Source organism: Ursus arctos, unplaced genomic scaffold (genome assembly GCF_023065955.2).
Source record: "Ursus arctos isolate Adak ecotype North America unplaced genomic scaffold, UrsArc2.0 scaffold_12, whole genome shotgun sequence".
NCBI lineage: Eukaryota > Metazoa > Chordata > Mammalia > Carnivora > Ursidae > Ursus > Ursus arctos.
Genome location: NW_026622786.1, coordinates 53,376,613 through 53,382,868, shown reverse-complemented (window position 1 = coordinate 53,382,868; position 6,256 = coordinate 53,376,613).

Sequence of the window (6,256 nt, the reverse complement as noted above, 5' to 3'; positions counted from 1 at the left end):
GTAAGTCAGTTTTGCCATTAGAAAGATTTTTTCCCCAGATTTCTGAAAAGCTCGCTGTGTATCACGGTTCCCTCAGTAGCAGATTGTGTTGAAAACATACCTTTGATGCTGCATCCCCAGTCCCAAGGCACTCCTAGAAAATACAGAAATCTATTTTTAAGACAACATTTGTTGACAACTGTGCATGCCAATCAGAAATAAATGAATCTGGGAGGAAATTTGTGAAGGCAGAAGGCAAAGAGTATGAGAGAAACAATATAGCAGAGAGTATGCTTATGAGGACATTTGCTTCCTTCTTGGCTGGATGTGACTGAAATATGTCATTAGTGGATACCAGAATAATGGTAATTTCTTAGAAAAACATTATGTTCTGGACAAGAAGGACAAGAAGATAAATATAACTAAATATGGCAAATAAAGTACCTTAAAGTCTCACAAATAAAAATTAATGAAAAGAAATGCTGGATTCTAAAAACCAGAAACTGGAATCACTGAAATAGCTGGAGAAGAGAGGCTCTCTGTGGAATACTACGTAGACCTGCCTCCTACAGTATGTCATTAGCCACATCTCTAGGGACGAGGGGATGTCTTTCTGGACTCACGAGCTGCTTTCTGCCCCTCAGCCAGAACTGTGGCTATGTAGTCCCTTGACCAACTGGCCTGCCCTACCCAAATCAAGTTGTCCTGCTCTGATCTGCCCCTGCAGACCTTTGTCAGCATTCAAGACTGAAGCCCAGTGTCACAACTCTGATTGTGCCAGCCAGAATGATCTCTGCCATTTAAAAATGTTTTTGGCAGGGCATGATCCCGGAGTTCTGGGATCGAGCCCCACGTCAGGCTCTTCCGCTGGGAGCCTGCTTCTTCCTCTCCCACTCCTCCTGCTTGTGCTCCCTCTTTCGCTGTCTCTCTTTCTGTCAAATAAATAAATAAAATCTTTAAAAAAAATAAAAAAGAAAGAAAGACATCTTTTTGGCACAGGATTTAGATGGGGAATATTGGGAGTCACTGTAGGGTCTGTTCACCACAGATGAATCTCACAGATATAATGATTAGCCATCAAAACCTAACACAAACACTGTAGACAGTATGATTCCATTTATGTGAAGTTCAAAAGCAGACAAAACTAATTCATGGTGATAGAAGTCAGGATTGCTGCTAGTAGGGAGGAGTAGAAACTGGGAAAGAGCATGAGGGAGCCTCCTAGGGTGTTAGAAATGTTCTAGATCTTGACATGGATGGTGGCTACATGAGAGTTAGTGTCTGTAAAAATTCACAGAGTTAAACACTTAAGATTTGGACACTTTAGGGACGTCTGCGTGGCTCAGTCATTAAGAGTCTGCCTTCGGCTCAGGGCGTGATCCCAGGGTCCTGGGATCGAGCCCTGCATCAGGCTCCCTGCTCTGCTGGGAGCCTGCTTCTTCCTCTCCCACTCCCCTTGCTTGTGTTCCCTCTCTCACTGGCTGTCTCTCTCTCTGTCAAATAAATAAATACAATCTTAAAAAAAAATTTAAGGAAAAAAGAAAAGTAAGCTGTTAGGTAGATAGTAGAATTGCTGACAACCAGCGCCTTGGACGTAGGGCAAAGAGCTGGTGTGGTTGAGGAAAGTTGAAGCTACTTCCCACAACAAAGGAACAAATAAAGGGCAGAACCTGGAAGCCCATGGGCAAAGCAAGACAATGGTCTAGAGCAGCTTGAAGCAGGACAAGATCATAGATCAATTTAAGGTTAGAGTCAGAACCTGTGGTTAAGGCAGAATCTTGGCCCATAAAAGAAGTAGAGTCAAGATAGTCGTTTAGCAAAAAACTAGAAAAACAGGAAGGAAACTGAAAAATACACATTTGGGAGGGCTGGCTAAGGTGGACATATTAAGTTTATGATGCCTTTTGAACATCCAAGCAGAAATGCCAAGCAAGCTTGGATATTCAAGACTGAAGAGGATAGAACTGGAGAAATGAATTTGGTACTTGCCAGCATGGTATCAAAAGACATAGCACTGAATAAGCTCCTTGAGAAAGTGAAAATAAAGAAAAGCCAAGGACTGAAATGTGGAGACTTTCAACCCTTCTTTTCAAGAAGTAAAGGATACTGATAGGAGAAGCCACTAAGTTAGGAAGATACAGATGACCCAAAACGAAGTGAAGAAAATGCCTTCAGAAAGTGTTGTGAGTAGTGTGGAGAGGTCAGTAAGATAAGGAGTGAGCACTCCCCACTGGATTTTGTAAGATGGGGGTCACTGACCACCTTGACAAGAGCATTAGCAGTGGAGTAGTACCTACTAACGCTTGATTAGAGTGGTTATAGAGAGATTTGGAGTTGTTAAAATTAGAAGAGACGAAATGTTAGAAGAGTTCCGTGGACTGTGAAGTGGCTTCTGTATGATAATTTTGTTACGACTGATCATTCCAGTAAAAAGTACTTAACCTCAATACTTCAGGCTGGTTGGTGTGGATAAGTAGATGGTTGGCAGATTAAGATGGTTTGTTGATGACAGGCAGATCATGACAGAGACACATCTAAAGGATACTTCGAGGTTGCAAAAACAAAATTTTTTTTTCTCCATCTGGTCCAAGTCTCCGTACCTTATTAGGAAGTGGATGGGAGTGGTTGACAAGTGCAGTAAACACAAGTAAAACAGATCTTTGAAATGGAATTGATGCATAAGAAAATGCAGAATTTGTTCATTTGTAGGTTCAAGTTTGGACATAAGCAATAATTCATTATCTTCGGACATTAAAATTTGGTTACTTAAGAAGCTATGGAAACTTTCCATTAGCTATGGATAGTAAATGTGATAATACATCTAATGATTACTTGGGCAAAATTAATAATGGATTCCTATTTATCCACTCAAGTCAATTACTAAAATATTATTGCATGCCTACTATGTGTAAGGTCCTCTGAGCCAATCCCCACTAGTAAATATAGCCAATTCAAATATTTCACAGCACAAAAAGAATATTCGAGAAACCTGTAACTTTTTGATTGTCTCTGATGAATTTAAAATTCCTCAGTAGCCCACATCCCATTGGGTAAAAGGAAAAATATGCTTAAATGCATCAATCAACAATATCTCTTTCAGTTAAATCTGTTTCTTTGGTTTAAACTTGCTCTGTTGAGGGTAACTGCTCAACTTTCTCAAGCGTGGTCTTAGCTGGAAGACTTGCCTGTTCCCCTGGTGATAGGGGGGCTCCCTGACCTAGCCTGTCGTCTGGGTCTCTGTCCTCCTCTGATACAGTGTGGTTGCTCTGCTGTTATCCCTGTCATCCAGCTGGCATGCCCTGCTACCTTTTGCAGCTAAAGAAACATCAGTGATGTCCTCAGCTGCTGTTGTCCTCACATGTTCTTGTCTCTGGTGCTGGTGACATCTTGCTGCCAGCTCTAGCAGGTTCCCCAATTTCACCTTCTTGGGACTTTCCTCTCCAATCTAGGCATTAGCAATTCTACCCAGGCAGAACCACGGGCTTTCTGATTCCTAGTGGCAGGTCCATCCTACAACCTCTTTTGGGGAGCTGGTAGACATGGCTCATGCCCCTACTGTCTTCCACAGGCTTCTCTGTATCTACAGCAAACCCAGGAACTCTCTTTTGCAACCTGGGCTTCTTATGAAACTAGGGAGATCTGTCTTCGTGCACCTGGCTATCCCTTTATTTGCAGCTTCCTGGTACTCTGATCAATGCAGGGCTACTTGGGTCAAACCTATCTGTTTATTCTCTAGTTACTTCTCCAACCTTCCCCACTGGGGTTTTAGGCCAGAGATGACAACCAGACACACATCTCCCCTCCCCTCCTTACTCTTCTCTCCTCTCCTCCAAGGCCTTACTTCTTGGTGTCAAAAGGATTATTTCTCTTTTCCTCCTCTCTGAAAGGGACTTCATGTACATTATTTTCTCCTCCTTCCCAAGGTGATTTATATGCTCCCTTTCCTGAGACCAAAATGGCAAAAGAAAACTGAAAAACCAAAAGGGAAAACCTGCTAGGAGGTATTACTTTAGAAAACAATATAATTGTTCCTAACGAACTGAGTTTTTGAGAGGTTGCTTGTCCTTGGGGAATTTCAAAGCTAATCGGAGAGGTAAGACAATATGTAAAAAATAATGTAATGCCAAAGCTACCCCAGTGTTGCCCATGTCATAGTCTCTCCGTGTCTGGCTCAGCTGATGGGAGGGCAGCATGTGAAGCCCTCCCCCCAGCCCCAAAACACTGCCATAATGGGGGCCCAGGTGAGCATCAGGTGGGAATTCAGTAGGTTAGCAAAAGGTTCTTCAAGAATTCTGGGCAGCATCGTATTAAGTAAATTCCCTTTTTTCCCCCCCGGAGACATACTGCCCTGAGCAAAAAAGAATTTTGGACAGACTGTCATTTTGCAAAGTGATAAATGTGAACTAACTCTAGCCCAGTCAAAAATATCCTTTATTACTCACATCTTACTTTTGGCTGAAACATAGCAAGTATAGGACATGTTCTTTAATGGAACTTGAGCCTACAAGATCCATTTAAGCTTTTCCCTATGAAGGAATGTCCTTGTACAAAGCTATGTGTCTGTGGTTTGTATTTCAATAGTTTTTCCTTGGGTATTTGTATTGCGGTGAATACAGTTACAGATATAATCCAGGCAGTTAGATTTCCTTATTTTAATAATGCATTAATTCTTCTGTTTGTCTTTATCTTTAATGCAGTGTTAGGTTAATATAATGGCAAAAAGGAAAAGAAAAAAAAGATATGTCTATACTTACATATATAGTACAAATATTAAACGTATACATGTCTGTATATATTTATATGCAAGCACATAATATATATAATGTTTATATAAAATAACAGGTGTGTAGTGTGTGTGTAGACCGTAGGTAAATATAAATATAAATTACACACACACATGTATACATACATACATACACTTAGGCAAATATAAAATACCTAGGTTCATATTAAAGTGTAGGCTACATACACACATTTGAAGCACATGAAATGATTCATGCTTTTGAACCTCTGCCTATGTTGGTTCCTTCAGCCCGAAATGCTCCTTCAACCTCTTTCACCTCTCAAACTCCTACTTATTCTTCAAGAACGAGCTCAAGATCCACACCTCCACTATGCTGCTATTGTGCTGGATTTCATTTAAAAATTTCTTATGTGTCTGCTTTCATTATTTTTTTTTTTAAAGATTTTATTTATTTATTTGACAGAGATAGAGACAGCCAGCGAGAGAGGGAACACAGCAGGGGAAGTGGGAGAGGAGGAAGCAGGCTCCCAGCGGAGGAGCCTGATGTGGGGCTCGATCCCATAACACCGGGATCACGCCCTGAGCCGAAGGCAGACGCTTAACCGCTGTGCCACCCAGGCGCCCCTGCTTTCATTATTTTATATACCTGTCTCTCCTCCTAGACAATGAGCTCTTTAAGCCAGGAACTGAGTCTCATTCAGAGTCTCATTCACGTTCGCTCTGCCCCAGACCCTAGCCCTTAGGCATATACTAAGCACTCAATAAACATTTTATGAATGAGTAAATGCAGCCCTTGAATAGTAATTAAGACTTTGATGTGAAGGTGACAGAGAGCCCTCCCCTAACCTGGGCTGGGAAGCGACTTTGAGGAAGGCTGGAACCTTTTTCTAAAACAGAGAGAAGTTAAAGGACATTGGCCTGCCTTGGGGAGGTGCTTGGAGAATGGAGACCACCTGCTTGGGTACGATGGAGTGATGTCATACAAATAGCTTTTGTGTCTAGACCTTTGAAAACTTACATGCTACGATGTGATTACTTTTTGAAAGTCAGAAAAATCCAAAAGAATATTAAGTTCCTCGAATGTTGGATATGTAGGTAGTGGCTTTGGGCTTGGACACCCCTCCACTTACCATGTGATCTTGGCAGGTCATATAATGTTTCTGGGCCTAGTTTCATCATTTGCAAGGGGACAGTGAGGGGTGGGGTGCGTGGGAGGGGTGAACAGTGCCTATCTTACAGGATGAGGGGGAAGTGGGAAATTTTACCTAAAGTACTTTGTATGCTATGTTAGTGTGCGAGTCAGGGGCCGGTCAGGGAAAGTGCAGCTATTTCAGGTCCTTAGAACTGAGATTTAGTGCAGAGACTTAGTTAAATGGGGAGTGGAAGAACTGCAAGCCAAAGAGGGAAGGTGAGGAAATACAGAGATCGACCACCGTAGGGAGCAGCCTCAGAGATAACGAGAAAGGACAGTGTTACCGGAGACCAAGAGCTGAGGTCACCCAACAGAAGACAAAACCACGTCCAGCAGGAACT